The following is a 15,291-nucleotide window of genomic DNA, read 5'->3' on the forward strand; positions in this document are numbered from 1 at the left end:
AAAAAAAAAGAGTCCCTGAGCTTCTTCAAAAAGCCTTAAAAAGTCTCTGAGATTCTTCAGAAAGCATGAAAGAGCTTGAGTTTTTTCAAAAGTTGTTCTTAGTTTTCTTCACTAATGGTCTAACCTTTTAAATAGCCCAATTTTGGCAGCAGTATTCGCTTACGGCCATACCACCTTGGGCACGCCCGATCTCGTCTGATCTCGGAAGCTAAGCAGGGTCGGGCCTGGTTAGTACTTGGATGGGAGACCGCCTGGGAATACCAGGTGCTGTAAGCTTTTAAAAAAAAAAAAAAAAAAAAAAAGAGTGCCTGAGCTTCAAAAAGCCTTAAAAAGTCTCTGAGATTCTTCAGAAAGCATGAAAGAGTTTGAGTTTTTTCAAAAGTTCTTCTTAGTCTTCTTCACTAATGGTCTAAGCTTTTAAATAAGGCCTGGTTAGTACTTGGATGGGAGGCCGCATGGGAATACTAGGTGTTGTAAGCTTTTTTAAGAAAAAAAAAAAAGAGTCCCTGAGCTTCTTCAAAAAGCCTTAAAAAGTCTCTGAGATTCTTCAGAAAGCATGAAAGAGCTTGAGTTTTTTCAAAAGTTGTTCTTAGTTTTCTTCACTAATGGTCTAACCTTTTAAATAGCCCAATTTTGGCAGCAGTTTTAGCTTACGGCCATACCACCTTGGGCACGCCCGATCTCGTCTGATCTCGGAAGCTAAGCAGGGTCGGGCCTGGTTAGTACTTGGATGGGAGACCGCCTGGGAATACCAGGTGCTGTAAGCTTTTAAAAAAAAAAAAAAGAGTGCCTGAGCTTCAAAAAGCCTTAAAAAGTCTCTGAGATTCTTCAGAAAGCATGAAAGAGTTTGAGTTTTTTCAAAAGTTCTTCTTAGTCTTCTTCACTAATGGTCTAAGCTTTTAAATAAGGCCTGGTTAGTACTTGGATGGGAGGCCGCATGGGAATACTAGGTGTTGTAAGCTTTTTTAAGAAAAAAAAAAAAGAGTCCCTGAGCTTCTTCAAAAAGCCTTAAAAAGTCTCTGAGATTCTTCAGAAAGCATGAAAGAGCTTGAGTTTTTTCAAAAGTTGTTCTTAGTTTTCTTCACTAATGGTCTAACCTTTTAAATAGCCCAATTTTGGCAGCAGTTTTAGCTTACGGCCATACCACCTTGGGCACGCCCGATCTCGTCTGATCTCGGAAGCTAAGCAGGGTCGGGCCTGGTTAGTACTTGGATGGGAGACCGCCTGGGAATACCAGGTGCTGTAAGCTTTTAAAAAAAAAAAAAAGAGTGCCTGAGCTTCAAAAAGCCTTAAAAAGTCTCTGAGATTCTTCAGAAAGCATGAAAGAGTTTGAGTTTTTTCAAAAGTTGTTCTTAGTTTTCTTCACTAATGGTCTAACCTTTTAAATAGCCCAATTTTGGCAGCAGTATTCGCTTACGGCCATACCACCTTGGGCACGCCCGATCTCGTCTGATCTCGGAAGCTAAGCAGGGTCGGGCCTGGTTAGTACTTGGATGGGAGACCGCCTGGGAATACCAGGTGCTGTAAGCTTTTAAAAAAAAAAAAAAGAGTGCCTGAGCTTCAAAAAGCCTTAAAAAGTCTCTGAGATTCTTCAGAAAGCATGAAAGAGTTTGAGTTTTTTCAAAAGTTGTTCTTAGTTTTCTTCACTAATGGTCTAACCTTTTAAATAGCCCAATTTTGGCAGCAGTATTCGCTTACGGCCATACCACCTTGGGCACGCCCGATCTCGTCTGATCTCGGAAGCTAAGCAGGGTCGGGCCTGGTTAGTACTTGGATGGGAGACCGCCTGGGAATACCAGGTGCTGTAAGCTTTTAAAAAAAAAAAAAAAAAAAAAAGAGTGCCTGAGCTTCAAAAAGCCTTAAAAAGTCTCTGAGATTCTTCAGAAAGCATGAAAGAGTTTGAGTTTTTTCAAAAGTTCTTCTTAGTCTTCTTCACTAATGGTCTAAGCTTTTAAATAAGGCCTGGTTAGTACTTGGATGGGAGGCCGCATGGGAATACTAGGTGTTGTAAGCTTTTTTAAGAAAAAAAAAAAAGAGTCCCTGAGCTTCTTCAAAAAGCCTTAAAAAGTCTCTGAGATTCTTCAGAAAGCATGAAAGAGCTTGAGTTTTTTCAAAAGTTGTTCTTAGTTTTCTTCACTAATGGTCTAACCTTTTAAATAGCCCAATTTTGGCAGCAGTTTTAGCTTACGGCCATACCACCTTGGGCACGCCCGATCTCGTCTGATCTCGGAAGCTAAGCAGGGTCGGGCCTGGTTAGTACTTGGATGGGAGACCGCCTGGGAATACCAGGTGCTGTAAGCTTTTAAAAAAAAAAAAAAAAAAAAAAAAAGAGTGCCTGAGCTTCAAAAAGCCTTAAAAAGTCTCTGAGATTCTTCAGAAAGCATGAAAGAGTTTGAGTTTTTTCAAAAGTTCTTCTTAGTCTTCTTCACTAATGGTCTAAGCTTTTAAATAAGGCCTGGTTAGTACTTGGATGGGAGGCCGCATGGGAATACTAGGTGTTGTAAGCTTTTTTAAGAAAAAAAAAAAAGAGTCCCTGAGCTTCTTCAAAAAGCCTTAAAAAGTCTCTGAGATTCTTCAGAAAGCATGAAAGAGCTTGAGTTTTTTCAAAAGTTGTTCTTAGTTTTCTTCACTAATGGTCTAACCTTTTAAATAGCCCAATTTTGGCAGCAGTTTTAGCTTACGGCCATACCACCTTGGGCACGCCCGATCTCGTCTGATCTCGGAAGCTAAGCAGGGTCGGGCCTGGTTAGTACTTGGATGGGAGACCGCCTGGGAATACCAGGTGCTGTAAGCTTTTAAAAAAAAAAAAAAGAGTGCCTGAGCTTCAAAAAGCCTTAAAAAGTCTCTGAGATTCTTCAGAAAGCATGAAAGAGTTTGAGTTTTTTCAAAAGTTCTTCTTAGTCTTCTTCACTAATGGTCTAAGCTTTTAAATAAGGCCTGGTTAGTACTTGGATGGGAGGCCGCATGGGAATACTAGGTGTTGTAAGCTTTTTTAAGAAAAAAAAAAAAGAGTCCCTGAGCTTCTTCAAAAAGCCTTAAAAAGTCTCTGAGATTCTTCAGAAAGCATGAAAGAGCTTGAGTTTTTTCAAAAGTTGTTCTTAGTTTTCTTCACTAATGGTCTAACCTTTTAAATAGCCCAATTTTGGCAGCAGTTTTAGCTTACGGCCATACCACCTTGGGCACGCCCGATCTCGTCTGATCTCGGAAGCTAAGCAGGGTCGGGCCTGGTTAGTACTTGGATGGGAGACCGCCTGGGAATACCAGGTGCTGTAAGCTTTTAAAAAAAAAAAAAAGAGTGCCTGAGCTTCAAAAAGCCTTAAAAAGTCTCTGAGATTCTTCAGAAAGCATGAAAGAGTTTGAGTTTTTTCAAAAGTTGTTCTTAGTTTTCTTCACTAATGGTCTAACCTTTTAAATAGCCCAATTTTGGCAGCAGTATTCGCTTACGGCCATACCACCTTGGGCACGCCCGATCTCGTCTGATCTCGGAAGCTAAGCAGGGTCGGGCCTGGTTAGTACTTGGATGGGAGACCGCCTGGGAATACCAGGTGCTGTAAGCTTTTAAAAAAAAAAAAAAGAGTGCCTGAGCTTCAAAAAGCCTTAAAAAGTCTCTGAGATTCTTCAGAAAGCATGAAAGAGTTTGAGTTTTTTCAAAAGTTGTTCTTAGTTTTCTTCACTAATGGTCTAACCTTTTAAATAGCCCAATTTTGGCAGCAGTATTCGCTTACGGCCATACCACCTTGGGCACGCCCGATCTCGTCTGATCTCGGAAGCTAAGCAGGGTCGGGCCTGGTTAGTACTTGGATGGGAGACCGCCTGGGAATACCAGGTGCTGTAAGCTTTTAAAAAAAAAAAAAAAAAAAAAAGAGTGCCTGAGCTTCAAAAAGCCTTAAAAAGTCTCTGAGATTCTTCAGAAAGCATGAAAGAGTTTGAGTTTTTTCAAAAGTTCTTCTTAGTCTTCTTCACTAATGGTCTAAGCTTTTAAATAAGGCCTGGTTAGTACTTGGATGGGAGGCCGCATGGGAATACTAGGTGTTGTAAGCTTTTTTAAGAAAAAAAAAAAAGAGTCCCTGAGCTTCTTCAAAAAGCCTTAAAAAGTCTCTGAGATTCTTCAGAAAGCATGAAAGAGCTTGAGTTTTTTCAAAAGTTGTTCTTAGTTTTCTTCACTAATGGTCTAACCTTTTAAATAGCCCAATTTTGGCAGCAGTTTTAGCTTACGGCCATACCACCTTGGGCACGCCCGATCTCGTCTGATCTCGGAAGCTAAGCAGGGTCGGGCCTGGTTAGTACTTGGATGGGAGACCGCCTGGGAATACCAGGTGCTGTAAGCTTTTAAAAAAAAAAAAAAAAAAAAAAAAGAGTGCCTGAGCTTCAAAAAGCCTTAAAAAGTCTCTGAGATTCTTCAGAAAGCATGAAAGAGTTTGAGTTTTTTCAAAAGTTCTTCTTAGTCTTCTTCACTAATGGTCTAAGCTTTTAAATAAGGCCTGGTTAGTACTTGGATGGGAGGCCGCATGGGAATACTAGGTGTTGTAAGCTTTTTTAAGAAAAAAAAAAAAGAGTCCCTGAGCTTCTTCAAAAAGCCTTAAAAAGTCTCTGAGATTCTTCAGAAAGCATGAAAGAGCTTGAGTTTTTTCAAAAGTTGTTCTTAGTTTTCTTCACTAATGGTCTAACCTTTTAAATAGCCCAATTTTGGCAGCAGTTTTAGCTTACGGCCATACCACCTTGGGCACGCCCGATCTCGTCTGATCTCGGAAGCTAAGCAGGGTCGGGCCTGGTTAGTACTTGGATGGGAGACCGCCTGGGAATACCAGGTGCTGTAAGCTTTTAAAAAAAAAAAAAAGAGTGCCTGAGCTTCAAAAAGCCTTAAAAAGTCTCTGAGATTCTTCAGAAAGCATGAAAGAGTTTGAGTTTTTTCAAAAGTTCTTCTTAGTCTTCTTCACTAATGGTCTAAGCTTTTAAATAAGGCCTGGTTAGTACTTGGATGGGAGGCCGCATGGGAATACTAGGTGTTGTAAGCTTTTTTAAGAAAAAAAAAAAAGAGTCCCTGAGCTTCTTCAAAAAGCCTTAAAAAGTCTCTGAGATTCTTCAGAAAGCATGAAAGAGCTTGAGTTTTTTCAAAAGTTGTTCTTAGTTTTCTTCACTAATGGTCTAACCTTTTAAATAGCCCAATTTTGGCAGCAGTTTTAGCTTACGGCCATACCACCTTGGGCACGCCCGATCTCGTCTGATCTCGGAAGCTAAGCAGGGTCGGGCCTGGTTAGTACTTGGATGGGAGACCGCCTGGGAATACCAGGTGCTGTAAGCTTTTAAAAAAAAAAAAAAGAGTGCCTGAGCTTCAAAAAGCCTTAAAAAGTCTCTGAGATTCTTCAGAAAGCATGAAAGAGTTTGAGTTTTTTCAAAAGTTCTTCTTAGTCTTCTTCACTAATGGTCTAAGCTTTTAAATAAGGCCTGGTTAGTACTTGGATGGGAGGCCGCATGGGAATACTAGGTGTTGTAAGCTTTTTTAAGAAAAAAAAAAAAGAGTCCCTGAGCTTCTTCAAAAAGCCTTAAAAAGTCTCTGAGATTCTTCAGAAAGCACGAAAGAGCTTGAGTTTTTTCAAAAGTTGTTCTTAGTTTTCTTCACTAATGGTCTAACCTTTTAAATAGCCCAATTTTGGCAGCAGTTTTAGCTTACGGCCATACCACCTTGGGCACGCCCGATCTCGTCTGATCTCGGAAGCTAAGCAGGGTCGGGCCTGCTTAGTACTTGGATGGGAGACCGCCTGGGAATACCAGGTGCTGTAAGCTTTTAAAAAAAAAAAAAAGAGTGCCTGAGCTTCAAAAAGCCTTAAAAAGTCTCTGAGATTCTTCAGAAAGCATGAAAGAGTTTGAGTTTTTTCAAAAGTTGTTCTTAGTTTTCTTCACTAATGGTCTAACCTTTTAAATAGCCCAATTTTGGCAGCAGTATTCGCTTACGGCCATACCACCTTGGGCACGCCCGATCTCGTCTGATCTCGGAAGCTAAGCAGGGTCGGGCCTGGTTAGTACTTGGATGGGAGACCGCCTGGGAATACCAGGTGCTGTAAGCTTTTAAAAAAAAAAAAAAAGAGTGCCTGAGCTTCAAAAAGCCTTAAAAAGTCTCTGAGATTCTTCAGAAAGCATGAAAGAGTTTGAGTTTTTTCAAAAGTTGTTCTTAGTTTTCTTCACTAATGGTCTAACCTTTTAAATAGCCCAATTTTGGCAGCAGTATTCGCTTACGGCCATACCACCTTGGGCACGCCCGATCTCGTCTGATCTCGGAAGCTAAGCAGGGTCGGGCCTGGTTAGTACTTGGATGGGAGCCCGCCTGGGAATACCAGGTGCTGTAAGCTTTTAAAAAAAAAAAAAAGAGTGCCTGAGCTTCAAAAAGCCTTAAAAAGTCTCTGAGATTCTTCAGAAAGCATGAAAGAGTTTGAGTTTTTTCAAAAGTTGTTCTTAGTTTTCTTCACTAATGGTCTAACCTTTTAAATAGCCCAATTTTGGCAGCAGTATTCGCTTACGGCCATACCACCTTGGGCACGCCCGATCTCGTCTGATCTCGGAAGCTAAGCAGGGTCGGGCCTGGTTAGTACTTGGATGGGAGACCGCCTGGGAATACCAGGTGCTGTAAGCTTTTAAAAAAAAAAAAAAGAGTGCCTGAGCTTCAAAAAGCCTTAAAAAGTCTCTGAGATTCTTCAGAAAGCATGAAAGAGTTTGAGTTTTTTCAAAAGTTCTTCTTAGTCTTCTTCACTAATGGTCTAAGCTTTTAAATAAGGCCTGGTTAGTACTTGGATGGGAGGCCGCATGGGAATACTAGGTGTTGTAAGCTTTTTTAAGAAAAAAAAAAAAGAGTCCCTGAGCTTCTTCAAAAAGCCTTAAAAAGTCTCTGAGATTCTTCAGAAAGCATGAAAGAGCTTGAGTTTTTTCAAAAGTTGTTCTTAGTTTTCTTCACTAATGGTCTAACCTTTTAAATAGCCCAATTTTGGCAGCAGTATTCGCTTACGGCCATACCACCTTGGGCACGCCCGATCTCGTCTGATCTCGGAAGCTAAGCAGGGTCGGGCCTGGTTAGTACTTGGATGGGAGACCGCCTGGGAATACCAGGTGCTGTAAGCTTTTAAAAAAAAAAAAAAAAAAAAAAGAGTGCCTGAGCTTCAAAAAGCCTTAAAAAGTCTCTGAGATTCTTCAGAAAGCATGAAAGAGTTTGAGTTTTTTCAAAAGTTCTTCTTAGTCTTCTTCACTAATGGTCTAAGCTTTTAAATAAGGCCTGGTTAGTACTTGGATGGGAGGCCGCATGGGAATACTAGGTGTTGTAAGCTTTTTTAAGAAAAAAAAAAAAGAGTCCCTGAGCTTCTTCAAAAAGCCTTAAAAAGTCTCTGAGATTCTTCAGAAAGCATGAAAGAGCTTGAGTTTTTTCAAAAGTTGTTCTTAGTTTTCTTCACTAATGGTCTAACCTTTTAAATAGCCCAATTTTGGCAGCAGTTTTAGCTTACGGCCATACCACCTTGGGCACGCCCGATCTCGTCTGATCTCGGAAGCTAAGCAGGGTCGGGCCTGGTTAGTACTTGGATGGGAGACCGCCTGGGAATACCAGGTGCTGTAAGCTTTTAAAAAAAAAAAAAAAAAAAAAAAGAGTGCCTGAGCTTCAAAAAGCCTTAAAAAGTCTCTGAGATTCTTCAGAAAGCATGAAAGAGTTTGAGTTTTTTCAAAAGTTCTTCTTAGTCTTCTTCACTAATGGTCTAAGCTTTTAAATAAGGCCTGGTTAGTACTTGGATGGGAGGCCGCATGGGAATACTAGGTGTTGTAAGCTTTTTTAAGAAAAAAAAAAAAGAGTCCCTGAGCTTCTTCAAAAAGCCTTAAAAAGTCTCTGAGATTCTTCAGAAAGCATGAAAGAGCTTGAGTTTTTTCAAAAGTTGTTCTTAGTTTTCTTCACTAATGGTCTAACCTTTTAAATAGCCCAATTTTGGCAGCAGTTTTAGCTTACGGCCATACCACCTTGGGCACGCCCGATCTCGTCTGATCTCGGAAGCTAAGCAGGGTCGGGCCTGGTTAGTACTTGGATGGGAGACCGCCTGGGAATACCAGGTGCTGTAAGCTTTTAAAAAAAAAAAAAAGAGTGCCTGAGCTTCAAAAAGCCTTAAAAAGTCTCTGAGATTCTTCAGAAAGCATGAAAGAGTTTGAGTTTTTTCAAAAGTTGTTCTTAGTTTTCTTCACTAATGGTCTAACCTTTTAAATAGCCCAATTTTGGCAGCAGTATTCGCTTACGGCCATACCACCTTGGGCACGCCCGATCTCGTCTGATCTCGGAAGCTAAGCAGGGTCGGGCCTGGTTAGTACTTGGATGGGAGACCGCCTGGGAATACCAGGTGCTGTAAGCTTTTAAAAAAAAAAAAAAGAGTGCCTGAGCTTCAAAAAGCCTTAAAAAGTCTCTGAGATTCTTCAGAAAGCATGAAAGAGTTTGAGTTTTTTCAAAAGTTGTTCTTAGTTTTCTTCACTAATGGTCTAACCTTTTAAATAGCCCAATTTTGGCAGCAGTATTCGCTTACGGCCATACCACCTTGGGCACGCCCGATCTCGTCTGATCTCGGAAGCTAAGCAGGGTCGGGCCTGGTTAGTACTTGGATGGGAGACCGCCTGGGAATACCAGGTGCTGTAAGCTTTTAAAAAAAAAAAAAAGAGTGCCTGAGCTTCAAAAAGCCTTAAAAAGTCTCTGAGATTCTTCAGAAAGCATGAAAGAGTTTGAGTTTTTTCAAAAGTTGTTCTTAGTTTTCTTCACTAATGGTCTAACCTTTTAAATAGCCCAATTTTGGCAGCAGTATTCGCTTACGGCCATACCACCTTGGGCACGCCCCATCTCGTCTGATCTCGGAAGCTAAGCAGGGTCGGGCCTGGTTAGTACTTGGATGGGAGACCGCCTGGGAATACCAGGTGCTGTAAGCTTTTTAAAAAAAAAAAAAGAGTGCCTGAGCTTCAAAAAGCCTTAAAAAGTCTCTGAGATTCTTCAGAAAGCATGAAAGAGTTTGAGTTTTTTCAAAAGTTGTTCTTAGTTTTCTTCACTAATGGTCTAACCTTTTAAATAGCCCAATTTTGGCAGCACTATTCGCTTACGGCCATACCACCTTGGGCACGCCCGATCTCGTCTGATCTCGGAAGCTAAGCAGGGTCGGGCCTGGTTAGTACTTGGATGGGAGACCGCCTGGGAATACCAGGTGCTGTAAGCTTTTAAAAAAAAAAAAAAAAAAAAAAAGAGTGCCTGAGCTTCAAAAAGCCTTAAAAAGTCTCTGAGATTCTTCAGAAAGCATGAAAGAGTTTGAGTTTTTTCAAAAGTTCTTCTTAGTCTTCTTCACTAATGGTCTAAGCTTTTAAATAAGGCCTGGTTAGTACTTGGATGGGAGGCCGCATGGGAATACTAGGTGTTGTAAGCTTTTTTAAGAAAAAAAAAAAAGAGTCCCTGAGCTTCTTCAAAAAGCCTTAAAAAGTCTCTGAGATTCTTCAGAAAGCATGAAAGAGCTTGAGTTTTTTCAAAAGTTGTTCTTAGTTTTCTTCACTAATGGTCTAACCTTTTAAATAGCCCAATTTTGGCAGCAGTTTTAGCTTACGGCCATACCACCTTGGGCACGCCCGATCTCGTCTGATCTCGGAAGCTAAGCAGGGTCGGGCCTGGTTAGTACTTGGATGGGAGACCGCCTGGGAATACCAGGTGCTGTAAGCTTTTAAAAAAAAAAAAAAGAGTGCCTGAGCTTCAAAAAGCCTTAAAAAGTCTCTGAGATTCTTCAGAAAGCATGAAAGAGTTTGAGTTTTTTCAAAAGTTCTTCTTAGTCTTCTTCACTAATGGTCTAAGCTTTTAAATAAGGCCTGGTTAGTACTTGGATGGGAGGCCGCATGGGAATACTAGGTGTTGTAAGCTTTTTTAAGAAAAAAAAAAAAGAGTCCCTGAGCTTCTTCAAAAAGCCTTAAAAAGTCTCTGAGATTCTTCAGAAAGCACGAAAGAGCTTGAGTTTTTTCAAAAGTTGTTCTTAGTTTTCTTCACTAATGGTCTAACCTTTTAAATAGCCCAATTTTGGCAGCAGTTTTAGCTTACGGCCATACCACCTTGGGCACGCCCGATCTCGTCTGATCTCGGAAGCTAAGCAGGGTCGGGCCTGCTTAGTACTTGGATGGGAGACCGCCTGGGAATACCAGGTGCTGTAAGCTTTTAAAAAAAAAAAAAAGAGTGCCTGAGCTTCAAAAAGCCTTAAAAAGTCTCTGAGATTCTTCAGAAAGCATGAAAGAGTTTGAGTTTTTTCAAAAGTTGTTCTTAGTTTTCTTCACTAATGGTCTAACCTTTTAAATAGCCCAATTTTGGCAGCAGTATTCGCTTACGGCCATACCACCTTGGGCACGCCCGATCTCGTCTGATCTCGGAAGCTAAGCAGGGTCGGGCCTGGTTAGTACTTGGATGGGAGACCGCCTGGGAATACCAGGTGCTGTAAGCTTTTAAAAAAAAAAAAAAAGAGTGCCTGAGCTTCAAAAAGCCTTAAAAAGTCTCTGAGATTCTTCAGAAAGCATGAAAGAGTTTGAGTTTTTTCAAAAGTTGTTCTTAGTTTTCTTCACTAATGGTCTAACCTTTTAAATAGCCCAATTTTGGCAGCAGTATTCGCTTACGGCCATACCACCTTGGGCACGCCCGATCTCGTCTGATCTCGGAAGCTAAGCAGGGTCGGGCCTGGTTAGTACTTGGATGGGAGCCCGCCTGGGAATACCAGGTGCTGTAAGCTTTTAAAAAAAAAAAAAAGAGTGCCTGAGCTTCAAAAAGCCTTAAAAAGTCTCTGAGATTCTTCAGAAAGCATGAAAGAGTTTGAGTTTTTTCAAAAGTTGTTCTTAGTTTTCTTCACTAATGGTCTAACCTTTTAAATAGCCCAATTTTGGCAGCAGTATTCGCTTACGGCCATACCACCTTGGGCACGCCCGATCTCGTCTGATCTCGGAAGCTAAGCAGGGTCGGGCCTGGTTAGTACTTGGATGGGAGACCGCCTGGGAATACCAGGTGCTGTAAGCTTTTAAAAAAAAAAAAAAGAGTGCCTGAGCTTCAAAAAGCCTTAAAAAGTCTCTGAGATTCTTCAGAAAGCATGAAAGAGTTTGAGTTTTTTCAAAAGTTGTTCTTAGTTTTCTTCACTAATGGTCTAACCTTTTAAATAGCCCAATTTTGGCAGCAGTATTCGCTTACGGCCATACCACCTTGGGCACGCCCGATCTCGTCTGATCTCGGAAGCTAAGCAGGGTCGGGCCTGGTTAGTACTTGGATGGGAGACCGCCTGGGAATACCAGGTGCTGTAAGCTTTTAAAAAAAAAAAAAAGAGTGCCTGAGCTTCAAAAAGCCTTAAAAAGTCTCTGAGATTCTTCAGAAAGCATGAAAGAGTTTGAGTTTTTTCAAAAGTTGTTCTTAGTTTTCTTCACTAATGGTCTAACCTTTTAAATAGCCCAATTTTGGCAGCAGTATTCGCTTACGGCCATACCACCTTGGGCACGCCCCATCTCGTCTGATCTCGGAAGCTAAGCAGGGTCGGGCCTGGTTAGTACTTGGATGGGAGACCGCCTGGGAATACCAGGTGCTGTAAGCTTTTTAAAAAAAAAAAAAGAGTGCCTGAGCTTCAAAAAGCCTTAAAAAGTCTCTGAGATTCTTCAGAAAGCATGAAAGAGTTTGAGTTTTTTCAAAAGTTGTTCTTAGTTTTCTTCACTAATGGTCTAACCTTTTAAATAGCCCAATTTTGGCAGCACTATTCGCTTACGGCCATACCACCTTGGGCACGCCCGATCTCGTCTGATCTCGGAAGCTAAGCAGGGTCGGGCCTGGTTAGTACTTGGATGGGAGACCGCCTGGGAATACCAGGTGCTGTAAGCTTTTAAAAAAAAAAAAAAGAGTGCCTGAGCTTCAAAAAGCCTTAAAAAGTCTCTGAGATTCTTCAGAAAGCATGAAAGAGTTTGAGTTTTTTCAAAAGTTCTTCTTAGTCTTCTTCACTAATGGTCTAAGCTTTTAAATAAGGCCTGGTTAGTACTTGGATGGGAGGCCGCATGGGAATACTAGGTGTTGTAAGCTTTTTTAAGAAAAAAAAAAAAGAGTCCCTGAGCTTCTTCAAAAAGCCTTAAAAAGTCTCTGAGATTCTTCAGAAAGCATGAAAGAGCTTGAGTTTTTTCAAAAGTTGTTCTTAGTTTTCTTCACTAATGGTCTAACCTTTTAAATAGCCCAATTTTGGCAGCAGTTTTAGCTTACGGCCATACCACCTTGGGCACGCCCGATCTCGTCTGATCTCGGAAGCTAAGCAGGGTCGGGCCTGGTTAGTACTTGGATGGGAGACCGCCTGGGAATACCAGGTGCTGTAAGCTTTTAAAAAAAAAAAAAAGAGTGCCTGAGCTTCAAAAAGCCTTAAAAAGTCTCTGAGATTCTTCAGAAAGCATGAAAGAGTTTGAGTTTTTTCAAAAGTTGTTCTTAGTTTTCTTCACTAATGGTCTAACCTTTTAAATAGCCCAATTTTGGCAGCAGTATTCGCTTACGGCCATACCACCTTGGGCACGCCCGATCTCGTCTGATCTCGGAAGCTAAGCAGGGTCGGGCCTGGTTAGTACTTGGATGGGAGACCGCCTGGGAATACCAGGTGCTGTAAGCTTTTAAAAAAAAAAAAAAGAGTGCCTGAGCTTCAAAAAGCCTTAAAAAGTCTCTGAGATTCTTCAGAAAGCATGAAAGAGTTTGAGTTTTTTCAAAAGTTGTTCTTAGTTTTCTTCACTAATGGTCTAACCTTTTAAATAGCCCAATTTTGGCAGCAGTATTCGCTTACGGCCATACCACCTTGGGCACGCCCGATCTCGTCTGATCTCGGAAGCTAAGCAGGGTCGGGCCTGGTTAGTACTTGGATGGGAGACCGCCTGGGAATACCAGGTGCTGTAAGCTTTTAAAAAAAAAAAAAAAAAAAAAGAGTGCCTGAGCTTCAAAAAGCCTTAAAAAGTCTCTGAGATTCTTCAGAAAGCATGAAAGAGTTTGAGTTTTTTCAAAAGTTCTTCTTAGTCTTCTTCACTAATGGTCTAAGCTTTTAAATAAGGCCTGGTTAGTACTTGGATGGGAGGCCGCATGGGAATACTAGGTGTTGTAAGCTTTTTTAAGAAAAAAAAAAAAGAGTCCCTGAGCTTCTTCAAAAAGCCTTAAAAAGTCTCTGAGATTCTTCAGAAAGCATGAAAGAGCTTGAGTTTTTTCAAAAGTTGTTCTTAGTTTTCTTCACTAATGGTCTAACCTTTTAAATAGCCCAATTTTGGCAGCAGTTTTAGCTTACGGCCATACCACCTTGGGCACGCCCGATCTCGTCTGATCTCGGAAGCTAAGCAGGGTCGGGCCTGGTTAGTACTTGGATGGGAGACCGCCTGGGAATACCAGGTGCTGTAAGCTTTTAAAAAAAAAAAAAAAAAAAAAAAAGAGTGCCTGAGCTTCAAAAAGCCTTAAAAAGTCTCTGAGATTCTTCAGAAAGCATGAAAGAGTTTGAGTTTTTTCAAAAGTTCTTCTTAGTCTTCTTCACTAATGGTCTAAGCTTTTAAATAAGGCCTGGTTAGTACTTGGATGGGAGGCCGCATGGGAATACTAGGTGTTGTAAGCTTTTTTAAGAAAAAAAAAAAAGAGTCCCTGAGCTTCTTCAAAAAGCCTTAAAAAGTCTCTGAGATTCTTCAGAAAGCATGAAAGAGCTTGAGTTTTTTCAAAAGTTGTTCTTAGTTTTCTTCACTAATGGTCTAACCTTTTAAATAGCCCAATTTTGGCAGCAGTTTTAGCTTACGGCCATACCACCTTGGGCACGCCCGATCTCGTCTGATCTCGGAAGCTAAGCAGGGTCGGGCCTGGTTAGTACTTGGATGGGAGACCGCCTGGGAATACCAGGTGCTGTAAGCTTTTAAAAAAAAAAAAAAGAGTGCCTGAGCTTCAAAAAGCCTTAAAAAGTCTCTGAGATTCTTCAGAAAGCATGAAAGAGTTTGAGTTTTTTCAAAAGTTCTTCTTAGTCTTCTTCACTAATGGTCTAAGCTTTTAAATAAGGCCTGGTTAGTACTTGGATGGGAGGCCGCATGGGAATACTAGGTGTTGTAAGCTTTTTTAAGAAAAAAAAAAAAGAGTCCCTGAGCTTCTTCAAAAAGCCTTAAAAAGTCTCTGAGATTCTTCAGAAAGCATGAAAGAGCTTGAGTTTTTTCAAAAGTTGTTCTTAGTTTTCTTCACTAATGGTCTAACCTTTTAAATAGCCCAATTTTGGCAGCAGTTTTAGCTTACGGCCATACCACCTTGGGCACGCCCGATCTCGTCTGATCTCGGAAGCTAAGCAGGGTCGGGCCTGGTTAGTACTTGGATGGGAGACCGCCTGGGAATACCAGGTGCTGTAAGCTTTTAAAAAAAAAAAAAAGAGTGCCTGAGCTTCAAAAAGCCTTAAAAAGTCTCTGAGATTCTTCAGAAAGCATGAAAGAGTTTGAGTTTTTTCAAAAGTTCTTCTTAGTCTTCTTCACTAATGGTCTAAGCTTTTAAATAAGGCCTGGTTAGTACTTGGATGGGAGGCCGCATGGGAATACTAGGTGTTGTAAGCTTTTTTAAGAAAAAAAAAAAAGAGTCCCTGAGCTTCTTCAAAAAGCCTTAAAAAGTCTCTGAGATTCTTCAGAAAGCACGAAAGAGCTTGAGTTTTTTCAAAAGTTGTTCTTAGTTTTCTTCACTAATGGTCTAACCTTTTAAATAGCCCAATTTTGGCAGCAGTTTTAGCTTACGGCCATACCACCTTGGGCACGCCCGATCTCGTCTGATCTCGGAAGCTAAGCAGGGTCGGGCCTGCTTAGTACTTGGATGGGAGACCGCCTGGGAATACCAGGTGCTGTAAGCTTTTAAAAAAAAAAAAAAGAGTGCCTGAGCTTCAAAAAGCCTTAAAAAGTCTCTGAGATTCTTCAGAAAGCATGAAAGAGTTTGAGTTTTTTCAAAAGTTGTTCTTAGTTTTCTTCACTAATGGTCTAACCTTTTAAATAGCCCAATTTTGGCAGCAGTATTCGCTTACGGCCATACCACCTTGGGCACGCCCGATCTCGTCTGATCTCGGAAGCTAAGCAGGGTCGGGCCTGGTTAGTACTTGGATGGGAGACCGCCTGGGAATACCAGGTGCTGTAAGCTTTTAAAAAAAAAAAAAAAGAGTGCCTGAGCTTCAAAAAGCCTTAAAAAGTCTCTGAGATTCTTCAGAAAGCATGAAAGAGTTTGAGTTTTTTCAAAAGTTGTTCTTAGTTTTCTTCACTAATGGTCTAACCTTTTAAATAGCCCAA

The 15,291-nt window shown here is 40.9% G+C and overlaps 40 non-coding genes across 40 annotated transcripts; all 40 read left to right on the forward strand.

Moving 5' to 3' along the window:
• The first annotated feature begins 157 nt into the window (after window positions 1-157).
• LOC143700269 (5S ribosomal RNA) lies at window positions 158-276 on the forward strand. Its single transcript, XR_013189163.1, has one exon. It is a non-coding gene; the product is annotated as a 5S ribosomal RNA (ribosomal RNA).
• Window positions 277-648: 372 nt separating this feature from the next.
• Window positions 649-767, forward strand: LOC143700270 (5S ribosomal RNA). The gene has a single exon (XR_013189164.1). It is a non-coding gene; the product is annotated as a 5S ribosomal RNA (ribosomal RNA).
• A 363-nt stretch (window positions 768-1,130) lies between these two features.
• LOC143700271 (5S ribosomal RNA) lies at window positions 1,131-1,249 on the forward strand. Its single transcript, XR_013189165.1, has one exon. It is a non-coding gene; the product is annotated as a 5S ribosomal RNA (ribosomal RNA).
• Window positions 1,250-1,411: 162 nt separating this feature from the next.
• LOC143700272 (5S ribosomal RNA) lies at window positions 1,412-1,530 on the forward strand. The gene has a single exon (XR_013189166.1). It is a non-coding gene; the product is annotated as a 5S ribosomal RNA (ribosomal RNA).
• Window positions 1,531-1,692: 162 nt separating this feature from the next.
• LOC143700273 (5S ribosomal RNA) lies at window positions 1,693-1,811 on the forward strand. The gene has a single exon (XR_013189167.1). It is a non-coding gene; the product is annotated as a 5S ribosomal RNA (ribosomal RNA).
• Window positions 1,812-2,182: 371 nt separating this feature from the next.
• On the forward strand, window positions 2,183-2,301 carry LOC143700274 (5S ribosomal RNA). The gene has a single exon (XR_013189168.1). It is a non-coding gene; the product is annotated as a 5S ribosomal RNA (ribosomal RNA).
• A 374-nt stretch (window positions 2,302-2,675) lies between these two features.
• On the forward strand, window positions 2,676-2,794 carry LOC143700276 (5S ribosomal RNA). Its single transcript, XR_013189170.1, has one exon. It is a non-coding gene; the product is annotated as a 5S ribosomal RNA (ribosomal RNA).
• Window positions 2,795-3,157: 363 nt separating this feature from the next.
• Window positions 3,158-3,276, forward strand: LOC143700277 (5S ribosomal RNA). The gene has a single exon (XR_013189171.1). It is a non-coding gene; the product is annotated as a 5S ribosomal RNA (ribosomal RNA).
• A 162-nt stretch (window positions 3,277-3,438) lies between these two features.
• On the forward strand, window positions 3,439-3,557 carry LOC143700278 (5S ribosomal RNA). Its single transcript, XR_013189172.1, has one exon. It is a non-coding gene; the product is annotated as a 5S ribosomal RNA (ribosomal RNA).
• A 162-nt stretch (window positions 3,558-3,719) lies between these two features.
• On the forward strand, window positions 3,720-3,838 carry LOC143700279 (5S ribosomal RNA). Its single transcript, XR_013189173.1, has one exon. It is a non-coding gene; the product is annotated as a 5S ribosomal RNA (ribosomal RNA).
• Window positions 3,839-4,209: 371 nt separating this feature from the next.
• Window positions 4,210-4,328, forward strand: LOC143700280 (5S ribosomal RNA). Its single transcript, XR_013189174.1, has one exon. It is a non-coding gene; the product is annotated as a 5S ribosomal RNA (ribosomal RNA).
• A 373-nt stretch (window positions 4,329-4,701) lies between these two features.
• On the forward strand, window positions 4,702-4,820 carry LOC143700281 (5S ribosomal RNA). The gene has a single exon (XR_013189175.1). It is a non-coding gene; the product is annotated as a 5S ribosomal RNA (ribosomal RNA).
• Window positions 4,821-5,183: 363 nt separating this feature from the next.
• On the forward strand, window positions 5,184-5,302 carry LOC143700282 (5S ribosomal RNA). The gene has a single exon (XR_013189176.1). It is a non-coding gene; the product is annotated as a 5S ribosomal RNA (ribosomal RNA).
• Window positions 5,303-5,665: 363 nt separating this feature from the next.
• On the forward strand, window positions 5,666-5,784 carry LOC143700046 (5S ribosomal RNA). The gene has a single exon (XR_013188949.1). It is a non-coding gene; the product is annotated as a 5S ribosomal RNA (ribosomal RNA).
• A 162-nt stretch (window positions 5,785-5,946) lies between these two features.
• LOC143700284 (5S ribosomal RNA) lies at window positions 5,947-6,065 on the forward strand. The gene has a single exon (XR_013189177.1). It is a non-coding gene; the product is annotated as a 5S ribosomal RNA (ribosomal RNA).
• Window positions 6,066-6,228: 163 nt separating this feature from the next.
• Window positions 6,229-6,347, forward strand: LOC143699995 (5S ribosomal RNA). The gene has a single exon (XR_013188899.1). It is a non-coding gene; the product is annotated as a 5S ribosomal RNA (ribosomal RNA).
• Window positions 6,348-6,509: 162 nt separating this feature from the next.
• Window positions 6,510-6,628, forward strand: LOC143700285 (5S ribosomal RNA). Its single transcript, XR_013189178.1, has one exon. It is a non-coding gene; the product is annotated as a 5S ribosomal RNA (ribosomal RNA).
• A 363-nt stretch (window positions 6,629-6,991) lies between these two features.
• LOC143700286 (5S ribosomal RNA) lies at window positions 6,992-7,110 on the forward strand. Its single transcript, XR_013189179.1, has one exon. It is a non-coding gene; the product is annotated as a 5S ribosomal RNA (ribosomal RNA).
• A 371-nt stretch (window positions 7,111-7,481) lies between these two features.
• On the forward strand, window positions 7,482-7,600 carry LOC143700288 (5S ribosomal RNA). Its single transcript, XR_013189181.1, has one exon. It is a non-coding gene; the product is annotated as a 5S ribosomal RNA (ribosomal RNA).
• Window positions 7,601-7,972: 372 nt separating this feature from the next.
• LOC143700289 (5S ribosomal RNA) lies at window positions 7,973-8,091 on the forward strand. Its single transcript, XR_013189182.1, has one exon. It is a non-coding gene; the product is annotated as a 5S ribosomal RNA (ribosomal RNA).
• A 162-nt stretch (window positions 8,092-8,253) lies between these two features.
• Window positions 8,254-8,372, forward strand: LOC143700290 (5S ribosomal RNA). Its single transcript, XR_013189183.1, has one exon. It is a non-coding gene; the product is annotated as a 5S ribosomal RNA (ribosomal RNA).
• Window positions 8,373-8,534: 162 nt separating this feature from the next.
• Window positions 8,535-8,653, forward strand: LOC143700291 (5S ribosomal RNA). Its single transcript, XR_013189184.1, has one exon. It is a non-coding gene; the product is annotated as a 5S ribosomal RNA (ribosomal RNA).
• A 162-nt stretch (window positions 8,654-8,815) lies between these two features.
• LOC143700104 (5S ribosomal RNA) lies at window positions 8,816-8,934 on the forward strand. The gene has a single exon (XR_013189005.1). It is a non-coding gene; the product is annotated as a 5S ribosomal RNA (ribosomal RNA).
• A 162-nt stretch (window positions 8,935-9,096) lies between these two features.
• On the forward strand, window positions 9,097-9,215 carry LOC143700292 (5S ribosomal RNA). The gene has a single exon (XR_013189185.1). It is a non-coding gene; the product is annotated as a 5S ribosomal RNA (ribosomal RNA).
• A 372-nt stretch (window positions 9,216-9,587) lies between these two features.
• LOC143700293 (5S ribosomal RNA) lies at window positions 9,588-9,706 on the forward strand. Its single transcript, XR_013189186.1, has one exon. It is a non-coding gene; the product is annotated as a 5S ribosomal RNA (ribosomal RNA).
• A 363-nt stretch (window positions 9,707-10,069) lies between these two features.
• Window positions 10,070-10,188, forward strand: LOC143700047 (5S ribosomal RNA). The gene has a single exon (XR_013188950.1). It is a non-coding gene; the product is annotated as a 5S ribosomal RNA (ribosomal RNA).
• Window positions 10,189-10,350: 162 nt separating this feature from the next.
• Window positions 10,351-10,469, forward strand: LOC143700294 (5S ribosomal RNA). The gene has a single exon (XR_013189187.1). It is a non-coding gene; the product is annotated as a 5S ribosomal RNA (ribosomal RNA).
• A 163-nt stretch (window positions 10,470-10,632) lies between these two features.
• On the forward strand, window positions 10,633-10,751 carry LOC143699996 (5S ribosomal RNA). Its single transcript, XR_013188901.1, has one exon. It is a non-coding gene; the product is annotated as a 5S ribosomal RNA (ribosomal RNA).
• A 162-nt stretch (window positions 10,752-10,913) lies between these two features.
• Window positions 10,914-11,032, forward strand: LOC143700295 (5S ribosomal RNA). Its single transcript, XR_013189188.1, has one exon. It is a non-coding gene; the product is annotated as a 5S ribosomal RNA (ribosomal RNA).
• Window positions 11,033-11,194: 162 nt separating this feature from the next.
• Window positions 11,195-11,313, forward strand: LOC143700296 (5S ribosomal RNA). The gene has a single exon (XR_013189189.1). It is a non-coding gene; the product is annotated as a 5S ribosomal RNA (ribosomal RNA).
• Window positions 11,314-11,475: 162 nt separating this feature from the next.
• On the forward strand, window positions 11,476-11,594 carry LOC143700105 (5S ribosomal RNA). Its single transcript, XR_013189006.1, has one exon. It is a non-coding gene; the product is annotated as a 5S ribosomal RNA (ribosomal RNA).
• Window positions 11,595-11,756: 162 nt separating this feature from the next.
• On the forward strand, window positions 11,757-11,875 carry LOC143700297 (5S ribosomal RNA). The gene has a single exon (XR_013189190.1). It is a non-coding gene; the product is annotated as a 5S ribosomal RNA (ribosomal RNA).
• Window positions 11,876-12,238: 363 nt separating this feature from the next.
• Window positions 12,239-12,357, forward strand: LOC143700300 (5S ribosomal RNA). The gene has a single exon (XR_013189192.1). It is a non-coding gene; the product is annotated as a 5S ribosomal RNA (ribosomal RNA).
• Window positions 12,358-12,519: 162 nt separating this feature from the next.
• On the forward strand, window positions 12,520-12,638 carry LOC143700301 (5S ribosomal RNA). Its single transcript, XR_013189193.1, has one exon. It is a non-coding gene; the product is annotated as a 5S ribosomal RNA (ribosomal RNA).
• Window positions 12,639-12,800: 162 nt separating this feature from the next.
• Window positions 12,801-12,919, forward strand: LOC143700302 (5S ribosomal RNA). Its single transcript, XR_013189194.1, has one exon. It is a non-coding gene; the product is annotated as a 5S ribosomal RNA (ribosomal RNA).
• Window positions 12,920-13,289: 370 nt separating this feature from the next.
• Window positions 13,290-13,408, forward strand: LOC143700303 (5S ribosomal RNA). The gene has a single exon (XR_013189195.1). It is a non-coding gene; the product is annotated as a 5S ribosomal RNA (ribosomal RNA).
• A 373-nt stretch (window positions 13,409-13,781) lies between these two features.
• Window positions 13,782-13,900, forward strand: LOC143700304 (5S ribosomal RNA). The gene has a single exon (XR_013189196.1). It is a non-coding gene; the product is annotated as a 5S ribosomal RNA (ribosomal RNA).
• A 363-nt stretch (window positions 13,901-14,263) lies between these two features.
• LOC143700305 (5S ribosomal RNA) lies at window positions 14,264-14,382 on the forward strand. Its single transcript, XR_013189197.1, has one exon. It is a non-coding gene; the product is annotated as a 5S ribosomal RNA (ribosomal RNA).
• A 363-nt stretch (window positions 14,383-14,745) lies between these two features.
• Window positions 14,746-14,864, forward strand: LOC143700048 (5S ribosomal RNA). The gene has a single exon (XR_013188951.1). It is a non-coding gene; the product is annotated as a 5S ribosomal RNA (ribosomal RNA).
• A 162-nt stretch (window positions 14,865-15,026) lies between these two features.
• On the forward strand, window positions 15,027-15,145 carry LOC143700306 (5S ribosomal RNA). The gene has a single exon (XR_013189198.1). It is a non-coding gene; the product is annotated as a 5S ribosomal RNA (ribosomal RNA).
• The last annotated feature ends 146 nt before the right edge of the window (window positions 15,146-15,291 follow it).

This window comes from Siphateles boraxobius, unplaced genomic scaffold, assembly GCF_051911475.1.
Source record: "Siphateles boraxobius isolate OS27281-9 unplaced genomic scaffold, OSU_SipBor_1 317, whole genome shotgun sequence".
Taxonomy (NCBI): Eukaryota; Metazoa; Chordata; class Actinopteri; order Cypriniformes; family Leuciscidae; genus Siphateles; species Siphateles boraxobius.